The sequence below is a fragment of the Phalacrocorax carbo genome, chromosome 2 (assembly GCF_963921805.1).
Source record: "Phalacrocorax carbo chromosome 2, bPhaCar2.1, whole genome shotgun sequence".
Lineage (NCBI taxonomy): Eukaryota > Metazoa > Chordata > Aves > Suliformes > Phalacrocoracidae > Phalacrocorax > Phalacrocorax carbo.
The window spans coordinates 58,009,251-58,031,063 of record NC_087514.1 but is presented as its reverse complement, the minus strand read 5'-3'; the positions used below and the strand labels follow the sequence as shown (position 1 = coordinate 58,031,063).

The 21,813-nt window shown below is 41.6% G+C and overlaps 1 protein-coding gene across 1 annotated transcript in view; it reads right to left on the bottom strand.

Annotated features, from left to right (window-relative positions):
• Positions 1–21,813, bottom strand: part of GNAL (G protein subunit alpha L) — a 199,308-nt gene that overhangs the window by 127,043 nt on the left and 50,452 nt on the right. The gene's annotated exons all lie outside the window — the stretch shown is intronic.

Genomic DNA, 21,813 nt, shown 5'->3' with positions numbered 1-21,813 from the left:
CCGTGCCCCGGCAGGGAGGGGGTGGTGGGGGGGAGAAACCTCTGCAAAAATGCCTAACATGCAACGAGAGGGAGGAAAGGGCTCCTCCTGGAAACCAGCCGGGTGCCGCTCTCCTCTCTCCCTCCCCACCGCGCACACAATCCCTATATTTCTCTGTAAAGGTCTATTTTTGTCTTCCTAACTCAGCACTGCCTCTTTCTGCCAGACCAGGAAACAGCCCAGCTACCAGCCCTTACGCGCAGGGAAGCCGAAGGAGAAAGGTAAAAGCCGGACGGATCTACCTGGATCCTGCGGGGCCGCGGCCAGGCGGCTCCGCGGGGCCCGCGCCTCCCGCCCCCCGCCCCGGGCCGCCCCCGGGCCGCCCCGCACCGCCCCGCACGGCAGCCCCGGCCCCGCGCCCCAGCAGCGCTGCTGCCGCGAAAACCTGGATCTGGCATCGCCTCCTCCGCGGGACCCGCGGCCTACGGGCCCCGCCGCCCCCCGCCCGCCGCCCTGCCGTGTGCGGGGGTTCCCCATCTTTCCCCGCATTCCTCGGCCCTACTGGGAGAGCCTGGCTGCCACCAGGGCAAGGTCTGGCACTCCTGGGGCTGAAATCCCAGGCTGCCACAGGTGATGGCTGCCATCCTGAGTGGCCTCCGGTAGAAGAGCGGGGATCGTGACAGTGCCAGTGGGGCGAGAGCCTGCCGAGAGGGCACGGTACCCATGATCGGATGGGCGCACGAGAGGGCACGGTACCCATGATCGGATGGGTGCACGAGAGGGCACGGTACCAATGATTGGATGGGTGCACGAGAGGGCACGGTACCCATGATCGGATGGGTGCACGAGAGGGCACGGTACCAATGATTGGATGGGTGCACGAGAGGGCACGGTACCCATGATCGGATGGGTGCACGAGAGGGCACGGTACCAATGATTGGATGGGCGCACGAGAGGGCACGGTACCAATGATCGGATGGGCGCACGAGAGGGCACGGTACCAATGATCGGATGGGCGCACGAGAGGGCACGGTACCAATGATCGGATGGGCGCACGAGAGGGCACGGTACCAATGATTGGATGGGCACACGAGAGGGCACGGTGCCCGTGATCGGATGGGCGCACGAGAGGGCACGGTGCCTGTGATCGGATGGGCGCACGAGAGGGCACGGTGCCTGTGATCGGATAGGCATGTGGAGGTACACCTATATGAGATGCATTCATATGCACAAACACCGTCCGTTGACCTACTAATAAACACAGTGTCCCTTTCCGCAAGATGTCACAGCAGCAGGCAGGCGGTTTTTTCCTTCGAATATTCCAAACTATATCAGCTGAATGAGAAAATGAATCTGTCCCAATAGCTCACGATAATGTTTAATCCAAACAGGGTAACATACATGCCAATACCACCACCACAATAAACCTCAACAAGAAACCGCATGTTTGTTCCTTCATTTAACTCCATTTTAGGTCCTGAAATGAAACATCAAGGTTGACAACATTATAGGTATTCCTTCCTGCTTCAAATCTCTTGTGTGCAAACTGGCATCTCGGCGCAAAAGCAGCAGTACAGCACCTGGCTCTTCCTAAACTTCCTCTGCATAGGGACCCCCTGCACTACTCAGACATGATCCCCGATTCACTGAGGCGAGAGTGCTAAAAGAAGGATGGACACAACACCTCTGAAGTCCCAAAATATTTTCTGTTTTTATCTCCAAATATTATTATTCCCCCAGACTTTCAAAGAGGGATTAGCGAAAAATTGCTATTTTGACAGCTACATAGGTGTGCAAAATCCTGGTCCTGACTAAAACCAAAGAGAGATTGCCATCAACTTCAATTGAACAAAATGCCACGTTTATCTAAAAAGTCTTCATATGCATGAGGCAAAAATAAATTAGATTTTAGAAACAGAAGGATTTATGTTTTTTTCAATTGCTCTGTCACTCAGGCAGAACTGCTGCACTGAAGAACAGAACTGGTACCGTCTACTCTGAGCGCGTACCGTAGGAAGGTGAAAAGGACAGGATCCAGAAGAGAAACAGGTACTGCTCCACCTGTGGTTGCGTATGAGGAGCCTTCAGGAGATGCTACTAAGTTCAAGTGCCAGATATGTGTCTTCATGGTACGGCTTGATCTAGACTCTGGGAGCTGTTTTATCTTTCTCCTTACCTAGAAGGGGCGGGTGGAGGGGGCGGGCACACTACAGATAGAACTTGACAGGATCTGCCAGGCCAAAATATGCATTTTTAAGTGTTACCGAACTGTGTTTTTTAGGACTGACTGCTTTTTTCCTACTGACATTTTCCCATCTAGAGGGGCAAAAACCTCCTCAGATACAGGTAGGTTTGGAAGCACAATTCAGGGCGACTGCTGTTTTTGGAGGCTCTCTGGCACAGAATACATGATGGATGGCTTTCATGAAGAGCAGTCACAGTTGCTCTCTGCTGCAGTGCTACGAGGGCTCAAAACTGAGCAGGTTTGGCTAGAAATCACTAACTGGGTCTGGATTTTCATAGTCCTTCAGTGCCAGAAGCTGTAATTTATGATGCGCAAGAAGTGCATAGCCGTATTTATTTCCTATGTAAATACCTCAGTTTGGGACCTAGGTCCCAAATCTGGCTCATGTCTGTCGGTCCTAGGAGCTAAATATGCCTTGTTTCTTCCCCTCCTCTCCTCAGCAGTTTTATTCCTGCATGTACTAATGTTGGGATTTTTGGTGCAGATTTGTTCCCAGCTTTGAAAAGGCTCAGTGCCAATAAATAGGATTTGACAGGATCCTGGTATATCCTGCTTTTATCTTTCTCCAAAAGAGGGAAAGTGTTTCTCATTTCCTCTCTCCCCCTTGAAAAACCCCATGACCCTTTTGGGTCTCTTCCTCCTGAGAAAAGATGACACAGTTCAAGAATGACACGCGCAAGCAACCTGTGCCCAGAAAGGACTTTTGGCTGTAATTATATTCCCAATCATCCCTTTCCTTTTCCCAAATACAGCACTTACCCCAACACGTTTGGAACTACAAAATCCTAGAAGCACAAATAAACACAAGAGAAGCTTTCACTGCCTTTGGACACAGCAATTATTCCTTTTTTTTGAGAGAGAGAAATCACAGCTACCACATGAGTACCTGTCTACTCTGCACATGGATAAACCCAAACTGTCAGCATAATCGAAACACCTGTCTCCATAAAAGGTTGCGGCAATGCTGCTTTACCAAACCAGCTTCTAGTACAAATCATACACGCGAATAAAAACAAAATCCTGGGCAAGGGAAAAGAGATTCTTCCTGCTCTTCCCCTCTCTTCTCAGGCAACCGACATTGGGAGTTCTTCAAGTTTCTGGTCCTCCTGAAAATGAGGTATTTTGCATTGATTTTGCCCCATCAGATCAGGCAACATATGTATACATACATATATTTATATACGCACATATATAAAAATATAAATACACACTGAGTGGGTATGTGTGTGCAAAACCAAGATTTATCTTCCCCTGCTTCATGCTCAAACTTGCTGTTGGCCCACTGTGAAACCAGGCGACACAGCATAAACCTTCCTGGAAGGAAACTGGATACACCTTTATTTCCTGCTGTCCTTTGTGAGTTCCCACCTTGGGTTGCATTGCTGGTGAGCCTCAGGCTGAACATTGGGGAGCCCAAGTCACTTGCCTGGGGCCACGTCTGCATTCTTGAATGGAAGAGAACTGACAACACAGGTGAAGCTATGCTCAGGGAAACAGCCATACTGGGCGGCCACCCCTGCCACAAAGTCACAGCCTTGTTTCTCCCATCCGTTCTGTTTGTGCTAAAGAGGCACAAAAACCCAGTGAGAATTAAGGCAAGCTCCTACAAATGCAGCTCAAGAGACCTGGCTGCTTCTTGCCCCTCTAATCAAAAGCAGGATTGATGCACATCATTCTTCTTGCAAACGTTAGGTAGAGGTGGAGAAAGTTTCTCTACAGAAAGTTTGCAGACCCTTTGCAAACCATCTTCCCTTTACACAGCCTCTACCGTGGCTTTGGTTCTGTTTCTCAAAAAAAAGAGAAAATGGAAAGACAGATGTAAACAACAGCTTAGGGGGGAACTAAGCAACTGGAAAAGAGATTCTTCCTGCTTGCCACTCTTCCTGCCTCAGCTTTCACAGGGGTCTCTGAACTCTCTGCTGTCACCATCCTCAAGTACAGGCAGTGCAATAGGTGGGTAACACAGTGGTGACCTGAGCTGCTTCCCCTCACTGACCTCTCTTTTTCATGTAGCCTGTTGCTGTACATCAGGATATGCAACTCACTAGTACCTGTGTTTTTTACTCCACCTCATCGTCAAACCATGGTCTGAAAAGAGAAAAATAAATTGGTATTTGCATAGGTATTCAAGAAAAATAATTCTTTCTCCCTGGTAATAAATTCTCGGTAAGTTTGTCTCCCTGCAGATGTCAAATATTAACACAAAAGTACACACTCCCTGGAATGCTACATTTGGATTTTTATAAGATACATGAACCAGGAACCAAAAGAATTACAACTCTGACTGTATTAAAAATACTAGGGGGCTAGAAAATACACAGCACATGCTTTGCAGAGAAGTGAATGACATGCTAAAAAATCTAACCTTTATCCTTTTGTGTTTAAACCCATGACCTCAAAAAAAGTCATGAAAAGAATTTCAAGAGGAACGCTTCGGTTTTAAGAAGTAGGATGGGAGAGATGCCAGAGAAGGTGAGGTATGCATTTCCATGCTGACTGCAGACCTGAGCCTGAATCAACTTCATGTCTGTGGATTAAGGACAAACTCACTGATGCAGGAGAGAGTCAGGCAACGCTGAGGGGCACGGCCATGCTCTGAGTAGTTCCCCGGCTCCGTGACCCAGTTTGCTGTCCCCATTCCCATGCCATACTCCTTTACTTGGCAGCTGTCACCACGTATCTCACCGGACAAAGCAACTTAGCCCTCACCTGGTCCTGTCCCACAAACCACACCCCCACCCCCCCCGCCCTGCGAGGCACAGGCAAGCAGCAAAAGGGAGAATGCAGGTGAAGTGATGTGGTGGAAGACTGGAATAAAGATAATAGGGTGTGAAAAGGAAGAAAGGTTTCCCAGAGGAAAACTGCAGGCAGCAGCCCACAGAAATGAGAACGATAGCCTTTTGCCCTGAGAAGGCATTTGCGAAGAGGAAGATTAGCTCCAAGAAGGAGCCAGATGCTCCTGGGAAGCCTGCACGGAAAAGCATCAGGTGAAAAGCAGATTTGCAGTATGATCGTGTTAAAGAAAGAGGACAATCCTCTTTCTTTCAAGCTAATTATTCCTTATCCAAGCTAGTTATTCCTCATCTGTGTCCCACAAGCAAGCAGAGGGAAAGGGGAATTTCTCCTCTGGCCATCCCCATCAGCTCCGGGTTTCCATTTAGATCCTTATTGGTAAGATAATTCACACATGTATTACTTGTCCTTTCAGACTAGAAATCCCTTTCTGTGAAGAGATACTCGCATGGCAGCACTGCACACAGGTCCACCAGGTACACAGCACCGCACACCAGAGGCAGAAGTTGCTGATTGAAACTAACATGAAGCCAGCAAGGGCCTAATAATGTTTAAAAGACCAAGTAACCTCATGTGGGTTAAATATGCTTATATATTACAATCAGATAACACTGTCAAGCTAAGTGACACAGATGCTTTTGCAATAAACAAAAGGACAATCTCTCGTTTGATTAATTTGTGAGCCTCTGTTATGGCATATGTTACATTGTTAGCAAAACAGGAGACGCTTTTATCACAGTATCCCAATTATTGGGAGTTTCACTCGGGTGGGCACTCCAAGGACACCTGCCACCTCCCACCCCCCAAACTGAATAAACAAAGTACTAAATTAACATTCTAAGGCAATGCAAAATTAGTTCTAATCAGTTCTTTAGGACAGCCCTCAAGATTAAATAGATTTACATAAAGCCAGGCAAAACACTCTAATATTACCCTAATTTAGAAGAGAATCAATAAATAAGGAAGCCAGCTAGAATTATAGCTGGAGTTGCTACTTTAAAAAATAGGGGAAAAAAAATCCATACAGGAGACATGTCTTGGATTCTATGCAACATGCTGACCAACATCTTGCACAGCTATAACAGTGAAGCCAAATAATTTATCTTCAGTTTATAAAGGATTTGGTGTGTCCTACAGAATTCTGCATTTAATAGTAAATGCTCAGGTTGAGTACCGTGATCTCCCTATTTGGGCAGGAATGAAACACTGGGGAAAAAAAAATCTTGTGAGACACCAAAAATACTAGAGATGTGCCTTAACCTCATCTTTGACCTTGAGGCACATGCCTCAGCAAAACACTCGTGGTCACAGCATGCCTACCCCCACCCCTATTCATTAGAGAACATTCTGCCGAGCTCGATTATCTCTATGTTCACCACAAATACGTCTGATCTGTGATTTACTTGTGCTTGTATCTCCCCTCTGTCTTGATGTAAATGTAGATATACTTCAGTTTTTTTCACTGTTTTTTAACTCCTCTGCTTGAGAAATTAAGTGTTAGCTATCCCAGCAAATGGCTGATTTTCAAAAAAAGAAGTCTCTATAAAGTTAAGTTATTGGCATGCAAACTCAAAATTATGCTCTGATTCTTCTGAGTACCTGCAGTAATGGTCAATGGTGTCCCTCAACAGAAAATTGTTGCAAACACGATCCTTGCATTCAACTACCTTAACATGAATCAAGGAATTCTGTAACTGCAGTTACTGAGTGCATATTAATGTAATTCCAATTCTGAGGAGCACTGGTAATTTCATAGCAAATAAGTCCATTTCCTAACCCTGTTTAAGGATCCCAACATGTTACTATACACAAGAGTAATCAGTAAAAATTGACTTCAGGAAATAACATCTCCAAGACATGTGTAGCCTCACACACTCTCACACCCTGATTTACATCAATAATATTTATTGCAGAAATACAGCTTTTGCTTGACTGCATGAGACTGGACTAGCAAATCCAGATAAAACATCAAAACTTACTGAATAACCAATCACACAGTGTTTTTCTCCTCATCCGTGTATCTTTTCTTAATCTATACATCTGCGTGTAACAAATTCTTGTTGAGTTACGTTCAGCTTGGCCTTTTGTTGTATAGATCTTAAGTCTCCTGTAGGTATTTTTGTGGTATATGTGTGCAAAGCAGATGATCTTCTGGATGAAATAGCTATCACATTTGCTCAAATTGAAGCGACATGACTTGCTGACCCAAGTGGTCCTTTCCAAAAGCAGGTTTATGTTGCAATTAAACTTCTATGATTTCATGACATGAATCTATTTATTTCTCCGGACAGATAAAATAGTAGACATGAAGACTAAGCAGATAGATTACTTAAGTAGATGTCTATTCTGTCTGCATACCTATGTGGAAGAGGAAAAAAACAATTGTAAACATAGTAAGATCATTTCCTGGGAAATAAGCCTACTTACCCTTTTCTCTTTTTTCCTCTATTTTCTTATTAATTTGTTCTATTCCCGCTAGTATCAAAATTACAATGGTATTCTGATGGAACCTTTATAGAATGAGTTAATGAAATTCAAACCCATGTGATTTTACTGATCCTATTTTTACTAGAAAGGAAAAGTTTTTTCCAGCATGCACTGGGCTGTTTGTGTAACATAGGTTAGATTCTTTGGAGCAAATATTTGTTTAATTTATCCTAAGGATCAGGAGTATGGATGAAATCTCACAGGATCATTTAACTTGGGATGAAAGGTGATAAAAATATTGGTTTGTGCATGAAGGAGAAGGGGGAAAGGTTGAAAAGTCCAGAGAACTTGCAGGCATTTTGGAACAAGTCACTTAAAAACAATAAATAAGTTACTGAGGAATTCGTATTTTCTCACATACTTTGGGAAAGAAAAAGTTTGTTTTTAAAATAAAAATGCATAATGTGAGAAAACTTCCTAAAATATGGCAACATTTTATCTAGTTTTAAAGTTTCAGCTAGACCAACAATGGTGTCATGTTTCCATATCAGTCTGCATAATTACAGGTACATATGGGTTTTGGGGTTTTTTTTTGTGTGTGTGTGTGCGCGCATTGTTTTTTTTTCAGAAAAACCATTCTAGCTTAGTTCCTTGCAACTTCCTTGAAGTTTTAAATCTTAGCTAACATCCAAATGATGTAGTGCAATGCTATGTAGAACTATCACAGCAGTGTCTGAGGTTAGCAATGGTACAAAAGCAAAAGTAGTCTAGTCCAGCTCTCTCAGCTAACGCAGCTATTCAGATACTGCACTATACATTTTAGAACATTGAAAGGGTTTTAAAAAGCTTATAGCTGCCTGGAGTATTTAACAACTTACAACATTGCTCACCTAGCCAATCAATTTGCCTACAAATCCTAACACATTTAAAGGCCTTCGAACCTACCCATGTGCAAGTTCTTCCTGCTCGGAATCAGCTGTAACAATCTGCCTCCCACATCACTAAACACAATGACAATATTGTGCTTCCATGTCCTTGCAGCCTATTCTTCATAATATGCAAATCTTCAGGAACAGCATTTCTGATCCTGATGCAACAGCACAAAAGCTATTGTCGTAAGAAATGGCTTAACCTGTCAGCAACACTGTCACCACAATTACCACCACTAATAAAGATAAGATCATAATCTGCCACTGAAGGATCATTAGATACATTATGACTATTGTATTATTTTACATCGTTCTTTTACATGGACACTAATTGAGAACACTTGATTTAAATAAAATAACCACTATAAATTTTCACTGACAAATCTGTTCTTAACCTTTAGACAGATTAGGATGCTGCCTGCTCATGTAGGGAAAAACAGCTATTAATAGGTTAGCCCTGCAAAACTTGTACCAGAAATACAAACCAGCATAGCACTGTATACAAAGAAGAGAGCTTGGAAGAATACACACAAGGATGCTCTGTTTGAACATATAAATGACTTACATTAAGCTAAGTTAAAACTTCTCTGTACCATTCAAATGCTTGTGGTCCATACAACAATTTATAGTGTGTTTGGGAATGGACAGCTGTACATTCAGAAAGATTCAATAATTACATTTGTAAAAGGCACATAATACATGAAAGAAGTTCATTCTACGTCATTTATTTAAAAAAATAATTACTGAGGCTGCAAAAGCAAATGATGAAAAACATAGTAAATACCCAAATTTGAGTTGCTTGTGTATCTCAAATGCAGTTCCTCTGCATGTGTGTATCATCATAGAGTCCTCCTCTGAAAGATTAGTTTCTGGATATATTTCACCTCAAAATGACCACAAGCTGTCAGAGTGACATACCATGAAAACAAAACAAAACACCCCCACCCCCCCAACAGAGGCCCAATTCATACCAAATAAAACATATTATCACTATACTCCTAGGAATTCATGGGAAACATGATCAACATGGGTCATCTCCATACAAGAGGAGTGATCACAAGCTGGCAAAGGCACAGAGAAGAGTGATGAAGATAGTAAGAAATGACAGCTGGTATCAGAGAAGGACACTAGGAGGAGCAGGATTGATCAGACCAGGGACCCCTATGGTTGCTGGCAACGACCAGGTGAAGCATGTAGCGCAATGGGGCTTGCCTTGTCATCCTGGGCCAGAAGGGTGGCAGCTTTCTATCACAGCAAGCACACTGCAAGGGCTGCTGGGTGCAATGTTTCATCCAGAACACCGGGTCAGGGCCACTGGTTTTACCTGACAGAAATCAAAGGCATACCATTGCTTTCCAGAGAAGTAAAAGACAGCGTTCTGACTAGAGAAAAGTATTCAATATAATGCAATCCCAACTGTTTCACCTAATTTAGTAATTCTGACTTGAGAAGCAACAAGCCACGTGTAAATGAGATAGGAAAAAAATCAGAGTTTCAAGCCGCCTGAAGAACCTGGCTCTGTAAGAGCACAACTGCAGAAACCAACAGCAATACCTAGTACCAGTCCAGCTCAGAGAGCAACACAACCATCCAAGGGGAGAGAGGGGACCCAGGGATGGAGCGGTCCCTTTCCTCATGCTTCCGCCTCATCATGGCGAGCTGCTGTTTCTCCTGTGGAAGTCCTGTCCAGCGGGAGGGAAAGGAGGCAGAAGATGGCAGGCGTCCACACACCTTTTGGAGCCTGTTCCTTCTATTGTGTCAGCAAACAATAGCCTCCCTGCTAATCTGTGAATCTCCTCAGGCTCCCTTCATGCCTTTACCATACAGCTTCCCCAGTCCAAGTTACCTTCTCTGAACGGCTAGATTATTTCTCTATACACCCTGCAAGAAGGTAAGTAGAAAGAAGAAAAAGATGCCACTCAGTCAAGTGCCTAAATTTTCAAGTTTAACTCTAAAATTTTATGTGACTTATAGCATGAGCTGATGGCTGTCTTCTGTAAACCATACAGAGCACACAGCCGAAGATTAACACAAAAAATGATGCTGTGGCAAAATACTTCCAATGTGCCAAATCCTGTTTCCCTTCCTGTGGACTGTTAGTAATTTCAATTGCTTATGGAAATCTGAATTACTGTTAGTATGCAACTTACGTTACATAATGTTAGAGTTACATGTCCAGCATGTTGTTACCATGAATTTCTTGAATGCATAGTAATCCTTCTTTTCTGTGCCTTTTCTGGATAGGTTGCACTTCAAAAATTCAAAGTATTGACAGACATAAAAATACATATATATATCTATTAAGTAAGGGACTTTAGATTTTGGGTTTTGATTTATACTATCACATTTTAAGAACTAAATCTTAGGACTGTTTTAAGATTTAGAACAATCTTATAAGATGACTGTTCTAATTGCTTGTTATCAAAATCATGACGACAACTTAAAAAGTCATTCTTTACACTGACCAATACTCTGGAAGTATTTGGAATCCTTACAAGCTAAGCGAATCCATGCTATATCATCTATCTATAATACCAAAATAATGCACTATTTTTACAGCTTGCTCTATTCTGAATGTGTACTACAGTGTGTTTTTTTAATTTAATTTTAGTTTCCATTTGGCACATAAGAACCTGGACACCAGGTCTAATATTATGCTTATGCTTGCAATCTGCTCACTTGAACATTTTGGGGGTTAATATCAATAAGAAGAGAAAGCTCTGATATGGGCTACGCAGAAAATCTGCAATAATTATGCATAGTACAGACATGATGTTATGTCCACTGAGGGTTAAAGCTGTACACATTATGCAAAACTCTGTCGTCAGTAAAATTTTAACCAATTACAGTGAAAAGGATCAAATCTTATAATGCAATTCAGCTGGCTAAATGCTGATTTCTACAGCTGAGCTTCTTAGCAGATGTCAGGCTAATAAATCAAATGTGGGGTGCAATGTATCTCATTCCAAAGCAGATATTTAAAATATAAGAATTATGAAAATTATTACATAATTATCTAATAAATTCCTCCCTTGTAATGCCTATTTCTCTTCACAAACTAGAAATGAATTCAAGGTGAGTGCATCTAGAGATCTAACAATCAGTGATCAGAAATCACTGTGCAATGGAAATAAAGGTTACTATCAAGAAATAGAGCCGAGCAACTCCACTCCATTGCAGCAAGCCAAAATTAGTGTATTCTCAGTGATGTGTTAACTTGGAAAGTAAAGGTGCAGAGCTGGTGACCAGCAAGTTTCACTATGAGAGGAGCTGTTGCATGCAGTTTAGGACCTCTGCTCATGATCAATCATTTTTAGTGGTATTAATGAATCTACTTTTTAAAGAAGAAAATAAAGATAATGTTATTACATTCTAATGCTTTTCTTCACTTAAAAAGGAACAGTTCTTTCAATACGGTGCTGTTCAGCTCAGTCTATAAGCCATCCAATGCCCTTAGGCAATGAGAAGTTCCACATGGGCAAGCAATTCATGTCCTCAAATCTCATGAAACAACCCCAGCTTCAGTGATGCTTCACAAAGGTGTAGGGAGCCACTGGAAGACAAACGCTTAAACTGTAAACTATCCTGTGTCTCTTCACTACAGGGATCATGACAATACATTATTTTTTTCAAAAGCTGGCATCTTGACCTTTTAGACTCTGACATAATTCCTCCCTCTCAGATTCTACCACAACTACAAGTTAGTACAATTTGAATGAAATGCTCTATGTGCACTGATGCCAATAGATATGAAAACCAGCATTTACCTATCAACACACTGAGGTAACCCTGAATTTCCCTTAAAATAAAAATGAAAAGCAAGCAGCAGATAACAACTTCCCCCTTCTTCATGTAGAATTATGTAATTAAAAATACAAGGTAACAGGTATGTTGTTGGTTTGTTACTGACAACACACATACACACAAGAATTTTCTGTCTTTTGGTATGAATTTACCTCTTATAGCTCTGTTTCCTATACTTTTAGGATTATTCTTTCTTTCTGTCAATGCCTTTACCTCCTCTCTCTCCCCCAAAAACACCTCACTGAAAGTAAAACTTTCTTCTGTCCCTGCGCCTGTCCCATGTGTGACTGAATACTTATCCACCGTATTGGTGGCATATATTGTACATGAGTTCAGAAATAATTACCTTGTGAGTTTCAAATTAAGGAGTTAAAAGGTCAGATGAAAACTGAGCCTTTAAAAGTTACTTCATCAGAAAGTTAAACTGAACACAGTTCTTTGGACTGACCTGGAAGGAAAACTTGGAGATTAACCCTGTCGTTACTACCCTAGGCAGTGACGGTGCAGCACAACGATGCATCCAGCCCAAAGTGATAGCACTGCTTTTTAGGAGTGTAACTCAGGGATGTGCTGCACATCAAAAAAGGGTTTTGACAATGGCAGCAGCCTGATACTGGTTACTATCTCTTCTGGGAGCCTAGCAATGTTCAAGAGACTTCATTTAAAGTAAGAGTGGTAACTGATCCATCAACTCTATCACAGACTCAGCACCACTCAAATGATGACAGAGTATTTACCTTCCCTGGTTGAGATTCTGTGAAGTCTGATAAATGTACAAGAAACTGCCTTAGGATCCAAGGCGTATAAAGTTTGCTTGTTCTAAGTTAAGACATTTTTTCTCTAAATGATTGAATCTTTCATAAAAATGCAAGACAGAGGATATTAAAAATCTGTACGTATTTCTATAAAGTGTACAAGATAAAGCATACGCCCAAGCCAAAACGTTTTAGATAAACATCAGCTTCAAACTTCAAAAAGATCATTGTAGAATGCTGAAATTAAGTTACAATGGACATTATCGAAGTACCTGAACGGCACTCACATGAGTATCTGAAATGCTGGAAAATAGACACTTTAAATATTTGTAGATGATCATTGTATTTGCTCAGTAACTGCTGAGTATTTTCAGTCAGGTTTCACTTTAAAATAAGGGTGGGATTGTTAAAAATATGGTAATTAGTTGCTCAGAACAGATCGGGGAAACAGCAGTCAATTGATGGGATACTCATACGCCCGTGGGTACTTCACATCTACAGCAGGGCATTTTCAGACAAAGCTTTTTGCAGCACTCTTTCTAAAAATATATTCAAGAGTTTCACAGAACTTTGTAGGAACCAAAACCTAAATTCTACTTGTTTTTGAGCAACGTCTTATAGGCGACAGTGTGGCTGAAATCCAGAAGTCATATGCTAAAATTGATCAACAAAATGTATTTACAAAGACCAGAAGTCCTTCAGTTTTCACAGTGATCCGGTACCAGGGAAGCCAAATTTATGACACGTATGAGAATTCTGTGGGACTCCACAACTGTTTTGGATGCTTCACTGGCAATATTTGTCTATTTATTCATAGTCCACAATGTGTGTTCTGATCTCCGGTACCAACTCAAGCCGGACACTTGACCTACGTGTTTCTCTCCTATACGACTTCCACATAAATTCACATTTGTCTTGATGGAAACAATATTTTAGTTCTCTCTGAATAATCACTCAGTACAATCACTTCTTCTTCCAGCACAGGTTTCTTAACTGACTGTGTATGGCATACTTTCCGCTTTCAATTTTTGGGCATGTGTAATTTGCTTTCTTCATGACCAAACACATTTTCTTATGCCAAGAGCCAAGCTACCACTAGGCAGCTCTACCCTCATTTTGGTTTGCATTTTTGTTACTTTTGTTTTCCCAGCTACTTTTTAGGTCTTCTTCACTGTTGATCTCAACTTCCATAATTTGCTGTATTAAAAAAGTTGTCTGCATGCTGACCCACTTATAGAGCAGATATACATGTCCTCAAAAATCCTGCAAGCAAGCAGATATGCTTTTGAAGAGTATTCAGACTTATGGTAACATGCAAGGAAATGCTATCCAACATGAAATTAAGATGTTAAGTTCACAGAATCTGTTAATATGCTGGAGTTCTTGGAAGCCACCTGCAATTACTGCAGGTTTTGTCATGCATTTTCAGTGTGCAAGATGATACTCCCTTTTTGGGGGAAAGAGGGTGGCACAAAAAGAAGTTATCTGTGTTTTCTACATAAAAACGCCAGAAAACCTAGATTCAGGCTACTCAAAGTCAGCATAAGTTTAGCGAGACTGGTTACTCTGTAAAAGGATAGCCCAGTGATTAGATGACCTGCACAGGGAAGCTTTTCCCTCACTGGGCTGCTTGCTGGAACAGCAGCTGCACTCCAGTTTTGATCATGAGTTCCTGACAGGCCGGATGGCCCAAATATTAATTACTCCAGTGTGAGTATCAACATGTTCCGAGAGGCACGGCACAACTGGGCACACGGCAGTTTTGCTTTCAGCTTAAAAAACCTGCAGCAAATGGGGTTCAGTACGATAGCCCATAAAACCTATTGAGACACTGATGGGCGTTCATATAACTTTACACAGCAGCCCAGAGAAAGTGCTGATCACAACATGGCTTGTTTCATTTCCGTCAACAGCTAGGCAAGGTCAAGCAGCTGGAGCAAACTGAATACATCCTGATCTACAATTACTCCGTAATATCACTGACATTCTTATCTAGATAGCTATCTTTAGAATAGGAAGTCAGCGCTTTAAGCAATACCACCTCCCTTTTCTTTCTGCACCCTGATCTCCTTTACTTGCTTTGCAAGTCTAATTGTCAGGACAAACCTATCATTTTATGAAAGATTACATTCTCTAATTTTTCTAGACCACTTCTTTGATAAATTCGTTGTGTGGTTTGTTTTTTTTTTTAATCTCTGCTTTTTCTTCCACACTTTCTACTTATTGCCATCCACTGTGACAATCAATGCCAGCAGCATCAGTTTACAGGAAATCATATAGATGATTTCACACAGTTGTATAAGAACTCATAACCATCATAAAAGAACAATATAAACTTTAAAACCCTCTCCTTCCAATTTTCATGCTCATGAGATAAGAGCTGCCAGCAGCAGCCTCGCTCCCTTTTCGACATAGATGATACATGTTTCAGAAGACTGCACTGAATATGTAAATACCTAAAGATAGGAACTAGCCCTTTGAAACTCTCCTTCCTGATTTATGGGGCATAAAAATCTCAGTCAAAAGAGGCAGTAAGACTTCTGTTTCCTGAAAAAATTATGTTCATAGATCCATATATAAATTCCTAAAGAGCAACTCCATTTCTCAGTGCACCTTTTATGAGGTAGATTAGGTTTTGAATTATCTTGAATAAAAGAAAAACAGACCCACCCTAACCCCAAATACACTTTTCAAGAAAAACTTAATTAAAGCTGCTGTAGAAAGAACTTGGGACATTCTGAACAGAAACAAAAGTGTACCATGCAATCCTGATATTATTAGTCAGAGCATGGTGTCAGATGTCTCCGCAACAGCTACTGTTCCTAAAAAATCAGATGTGGAAACATGAAAAGCAAAGCATGCTGATTATTTCTTTTCCCCAAACAGAAATACATATCCATTTAAAAAACTTCCCCTGTCGTTCAGTACCTTATCTATATCTTAGAAGCAGACGTAATTACCATAAGCAATAATAATCAGTGCATTTCTGTTGGAGCAACCTTCAACCTAACGCTGAAGGCCAGGTGACTAACCTTAGAAATATATTTACGTTGTGACTTTTAAAATACACTTTATGCTGTATATTTAATTAAAAATTTTTAGATTCCAACTGTGTAACAAGGAAATAAATTAAACATAATAAACGTGACTTATGGAGATAACCTCAGAGTCAGAGCATAGGAGGGACTTGGCTGTGCAACAAACAACTTCTGGAGATGTTCCAGAACAACAAACTCCCTTTTTTTCAATTAGATGATCTAACAGACCCCGTGATGATCCAGCACAACAAACAAACTGTCTAAGGACATGCCAAATAGTAAAAAATAAACAGTAAAACATGATTTTTGGCTCTTAGCACTAGGAATTTACTCTCATTAAAAGGGGGCTCTTCTGGAAATAAAATCCAGTACTATAATACACAGTACTGGATTCCACCCTTACGGTTATAATGAGATCCTCTTGTCCTAAAAAACTGGAAAAGTTTGTTGCAGGAGATTAGTAAGTTGAATATAAGGACTACCCTTCATCAACAGAGTGAAATGATTAGCACACTTCCAAGTCAGTCACATTTCAGTGTTTAGGAAGAAGATAGTTTGAAATCAAAATCAAAACAAAACCAAAGCCTAAAGGGGATTGTCTAGGACTCATCACTGCGTAAAAATAGCTCATGTGTTTGATCTTCAGTCATGACAACACATTACAGAAACCTGAAAAAAACCAGTGTACATATATAGGCACACACACAAACACTTCTTGGCACATAAACACCTACATGCAGACTTTAAAACAACAAAAATATCCAGCCCAGACATAAACTAAAAGGTGAAAGGAACCCAGGATAGATATAAGGCATGAAAGAAACAATAACAGTTTAATAGCAAGAAAAAAGTGCTACAGGGGACCTGGCTGCTTGTCTCCTGGTGTGCCCCAGTGCACAGCTCGTGTCAGGGGTGCGTTTTTCCCCACTTGCTTTCTCAGCTGAAAAGCTAATGAAGTCTCAACAAACAGACTTAAGTTCAAACATCATTAATTCTGCTATTAAGGTGTATCACCGAGAGGTTCTCCCACTTATATTGTTATCAAGTGCTTGGCAACAAGGACATTTATAATTCATTTCTCTAAAGAAGGAAAGAAAGACCTGAATTTTATTGCAGATCACTAGCTGTGTCATTCTTTACAGTTTGAAGCCCCAGAACAGCAGCAAGACGACGACAAAAACCTGAAGTAAGTGCACAGTAAGCTGCTGACAAAATAGTATCAACAATTATGCTACAGGTCCGTAAAACAGAATGCATCAACCCATCTTTCAAAGCACTACTTCTGATAAAAATTAACAGGCACCTTCAGACTAAGGTAATGTGAGGCACCTCTAAAGCTGTCTCAAAAATAAAGACTTCGGTGAAGCCATACTCATTAATAGGAGTATGGTTGCTAAACCATAGGCAAAGCACAGCAAAGGGGTGTCTCCTTCAAAAGTCAGGGTCAAGACATCAGAAGACATCAGCCTCAAAGCTCTCCTTTGCCCTCTCTTCCCCTGTGCGGGAGCAAGGAGTGGACAGGCAGGACCTGTTGCAGTCACTCCCTCAGTGCAGTCCTCTCCCTCCTTCCTCCATGGCGCCTCCACTGCCACATGCATGAAGGGTCCAAAACCAGATGTTCCCCTGCCATATATCTGGCATGCTTTGGATACAGGACAGCAAGCTGTTACATATGTTTCCTTCACAGGACCGAAAGCATATCCAGCATGAGATGCAGGAGTCTGCATTTTGACCACAGAAGACGTGCCTGTTCGTTTGACGGGAAGGGGTTATAATACGTGAGACTTCCACAGGCACTTGAGGACATGTGGCCGGCTCCAGCTGGAAGATAGGCATCACCTCTCACAGCAGTGTGGTTTCTGCAGAATACATGAAAAGGGCTTCAAGCTGTAGATCACAATAAAAAACCTGGAATCTCAAGTTGTATGCAGCGTTTTGGTTCCTTGTTTAATTTCCCCGTTTAAAAGCAACTTCTTCAGTTATAACAGTAAAGCTAAATACCATGCAAAGAACTGGAGAGCAGCATATCATTGCTCTAAGGTACCAATAAGCAATTAGTGCTGTCCACTGCAGGTTCTCAAATGCAAAAAAAGACTGGTTTCCACAACAGTTGCTCCATAAGCTCTCTACCTAAATGAAAGGGAAAAATAATAAAGCATTCACTATTTTGGGGGATTTAGCCACCAAGTTTAGTGCAAGGTGGATGCCAGATATGCTATAAAGTTTAAGAATGCAGCACTGTACAGTGTGAGGATTGTGACCGATCATCTTGGAGTTACATTTACACATTCAAACTGTTTTCAATGAAGCAGGCTTTCATTGTGCAGGCAGGAGTTCACACCATGAGGAAGCAGTCAACAGTCTACATTAGAAACTGCAAGACCTTGCAGCACTTGGTGCTGAATATTTAGTTAGACCTAGTTTACTACGGTCATCTAGATAAAAAAGTGATGGCAGCTGAAGTTCTGGTATGAATAAGCCGACGTATTTAACCTTAAGACAATGACTTCTGTGAATACAGACCTCACCCACTAAATCTCAGTACGTCTGAACTTCTGGAAAACAGTAGTTCAGTACCTAACTGTACATTCATTATAGCACAACAGAACTGGCAAGTGTCCCCATTATCCTGACTGAGTCACCACTGCAGCCACATACACACATAGATCCTCAGCAGGGTACTTCCCCCCCCCCCCCCCGCTGCTGCTTCTCCATTTCCAGTTTTTTCTTCTTTCCACAAGTCCTCTGACCCCAGCATCAACCCACCCACCTCTCACAGATACATTTCCTGCCCAGTGATGTCACCAAAACATACCAACATGCTGCACATCTTAGGGTTCATCGTTTATCTCAAGTATCATCTGAGCCTCCAACAAGGCAACGGGGGTGGGGGGGTGGGAGTGGGTGAGAGGTAGGTACAGACTTCAGTTTAAGAAGATAAATATGCTTCATTTGTTTTGAATTTAGTCAGCTCCTCTTTCATTCTGCAAAGTAGTTCTTCTGTGAAAAAAGCTCAGATGCTCTAAGTGAACAAACATGGTAATTTTCTCAAGCAACGTTCAACTAAAAAACGTAGATTGGGATCCACTGCGCCAGGTGACTTTCTCCCGAACAATAGGGCATTAAAAAGCATGATATCGCAGAAGGGGAAAGAACTGGCAGGCCACAGCTTGCTTAAGGCAGCATATGAAGAAGCTCATGCAAACCTGAGGAAGACAAGTGAGATGCTGAAGAGGGTGAAGTAGCAGTGTAAAGACTTGTGAGAGAGCAGCTGAAATGGTATTTGCCATACATATCAAAGTTAAAATTGTTCAAATGAAGATCAGCATAGACAAACAAGTCTTAGATCTGCCCAAAGAAAAGGCATCAACAACGGTAAAAAACAAATAGGATTCTTGTGAGGAGAGCTTAAAATGCAATTACATGTATTTGAACTGCTTTTGGAAATTAAAAAAAAAAATTTGGTACTTTTTTTTTAAAAAAAAGCAAGTATACCACTATATGTCTCAAAAGCAAAAGAAGAGATCCCTGATTTTCTGTATTGTGCCAAAATTATAGGCTCTCTGATGACATAAATGCAGAAATCTTCCAGCTCATTCCCCTATCTTGGTCCCTTTCCAAGTTCCTCAGCCTTTTCTTGATTTGAGTAGCCAAAATACCTCCTTTGCCTAATGACAGATATATAAAGACATAAAACCTTCATGTATACCCATTGTTAAAACAGAGAAACAGACAAAATATTAATATAATGAGAATATTCTGCCACTTTCCCTGTGACTGTTTCAGTTCCTTATTTGACACCCCTGATAAAACTCATGAAAGGCCTTTTAAACGAGAAGAAATTGCCTGCTGATTATCTCTGCTCCACTACCCTCCAAACACACTCAAAGAATTCTAGAACATGAGTGAGACACTATTTCCCCTTGCAGAAACTGTGCTGCAACGATGAGTGCTTACCTCTTCCAGAGGAGCAGACTAGCTCACCCGAGCAAACCATTCTGAGGTCTGTGTTTGTGACAGCTGTCAATGACTGTAAGTTTTATAGATGGATTGCTTGACCAGAATGAAAAAAAATGTCACTCTCTCTATTACACAATGAGAAACTTTGGAGATTGTCCTAGCTTAGAACTAAGAATGTCTTTACACAGTTAACAGCTGCCAACCCCCCGCCTCCTCAATATCTCCACAAAGTCAAATGAAAGTCAAATTTCTACTGTCATATGTAAGCAGGTAACTCCCTTCTATGTAAAAGGGTACTTTTCTGATAGTTCAGAAAAAAAACCAAAATATATGGGCTTTTTTGGATTGCCCCAAAGTTAGGCACATTCAGTGGGGACCAGGGTGGGCGGAGGGAGAGGGGGGACCAGGGTGGGGGGAACGAGAGGAATCTGGCAGGATTAATATTCCTAACTTGAGGATCTGTAATTAAATATATAAAAATATATAATCCTGAGATACAGCTAACTTATTCTTTCCCCTCCTAAATTTTACTCTTTAAATGTTGCTATCCTTTTCCTGCAGGTTGAAGGTGGCAGATCAAACCATGGCTCAGACTGCATAAATGTTCTCTGTCTCAACACTTTCCCCCATACTTGGAGTACAGCACTCACTGTACAGTCAAAAATGAAAAAGAAAACAAGATTTGGAGTCGAAATGTTAGCTCAGGCACAAGCTTTAAACTCACGAGACAGTGCATCTGCAAAAACTATATATACAAATGAACTTCTAGCTTATCACTTTTCGCTTGAGCAAGGCGGATGGAACAGACAGGCTAAGCACTGAATTTGAACTGTATCAGTTTGCATAAAATGACTGGCAGAAATGTGAAAAACAGTAAGAAAAACGCTACAATTGGCATTTCCAGATTTTTTTTTATTTAAAAAGAATGCTAATAGAGTATAATAAAATTCTGAAGAATCAAACTACTTTTGAAAAGAAAAACTGCATACACGAATGCATGCTTAGAGGGCTGAGAAAATTAAAGAATGAAGAAAAGCGCTAATAAGAAAATGGGATCAAAGCTATAGCGAAAGATGATGAGAATAAAAGGGCCATGCTCAGCAGCAGTAAAATTTAGCGCAGCTGGGGGGAGGAAAGGAGAAGAGAGAAGATCCTGATCCAGATGCAGAGAATCCAGGTGACAAAGAAAATAATACAGGTATTTGACAGAAGAGGGAAATTAGCAGGGGGAATGCTTGTCAGCTCCATGTTCCCTTCCCTTGAAAGCAGGATCGGAGTAACCCTTTCCTTTAAGCTTCTTTAAGACTGTCTCCATGCTCCCCAAATGTGAGTGGCACACTCTTTGTTACTGGTAAAACCAGGAAACGGAGCAGAGCTGGTGGGTGTGGTGGGGAGGGGGAGTATAAGGGATTTGGCTATTCCTTAAAAAGCCTTGACCCGTTACGTAGTTTTAACCTCTTCCCTGGCCAATGTGAGTTTCATGATCTAGGACAAACCTAAATAAAACCCTAGCGCTGGAGTCCTGGTGCTCAGGGACGACAAATCTAGATGCTGTCAAATATGTACTGTGTTCTTCCCTGTAGAATGAAGTACCTGCCAAATTTCACAGATTCTTCACTTTTCTGCCACTAACAATACACTTTTCACTAACGTCTCATTAAGCCTACAAACCACGATCACCTCCCCTTCACTGCTGACAGAGATTTATGAAATCACATCTTCTTCATAACATAGGCACGATCTTCTGCATCGCGTTACAATTCCAGCTCTGCCAACTTACTCCAGTTGTTCCCCACACCATTCAGCAGAGCTGGAGGGCGGCTGCAATATTTCCACAATGATGTCCAGACTGCTGCTAGCACTTAGCAGGGACAGAGCAAAGA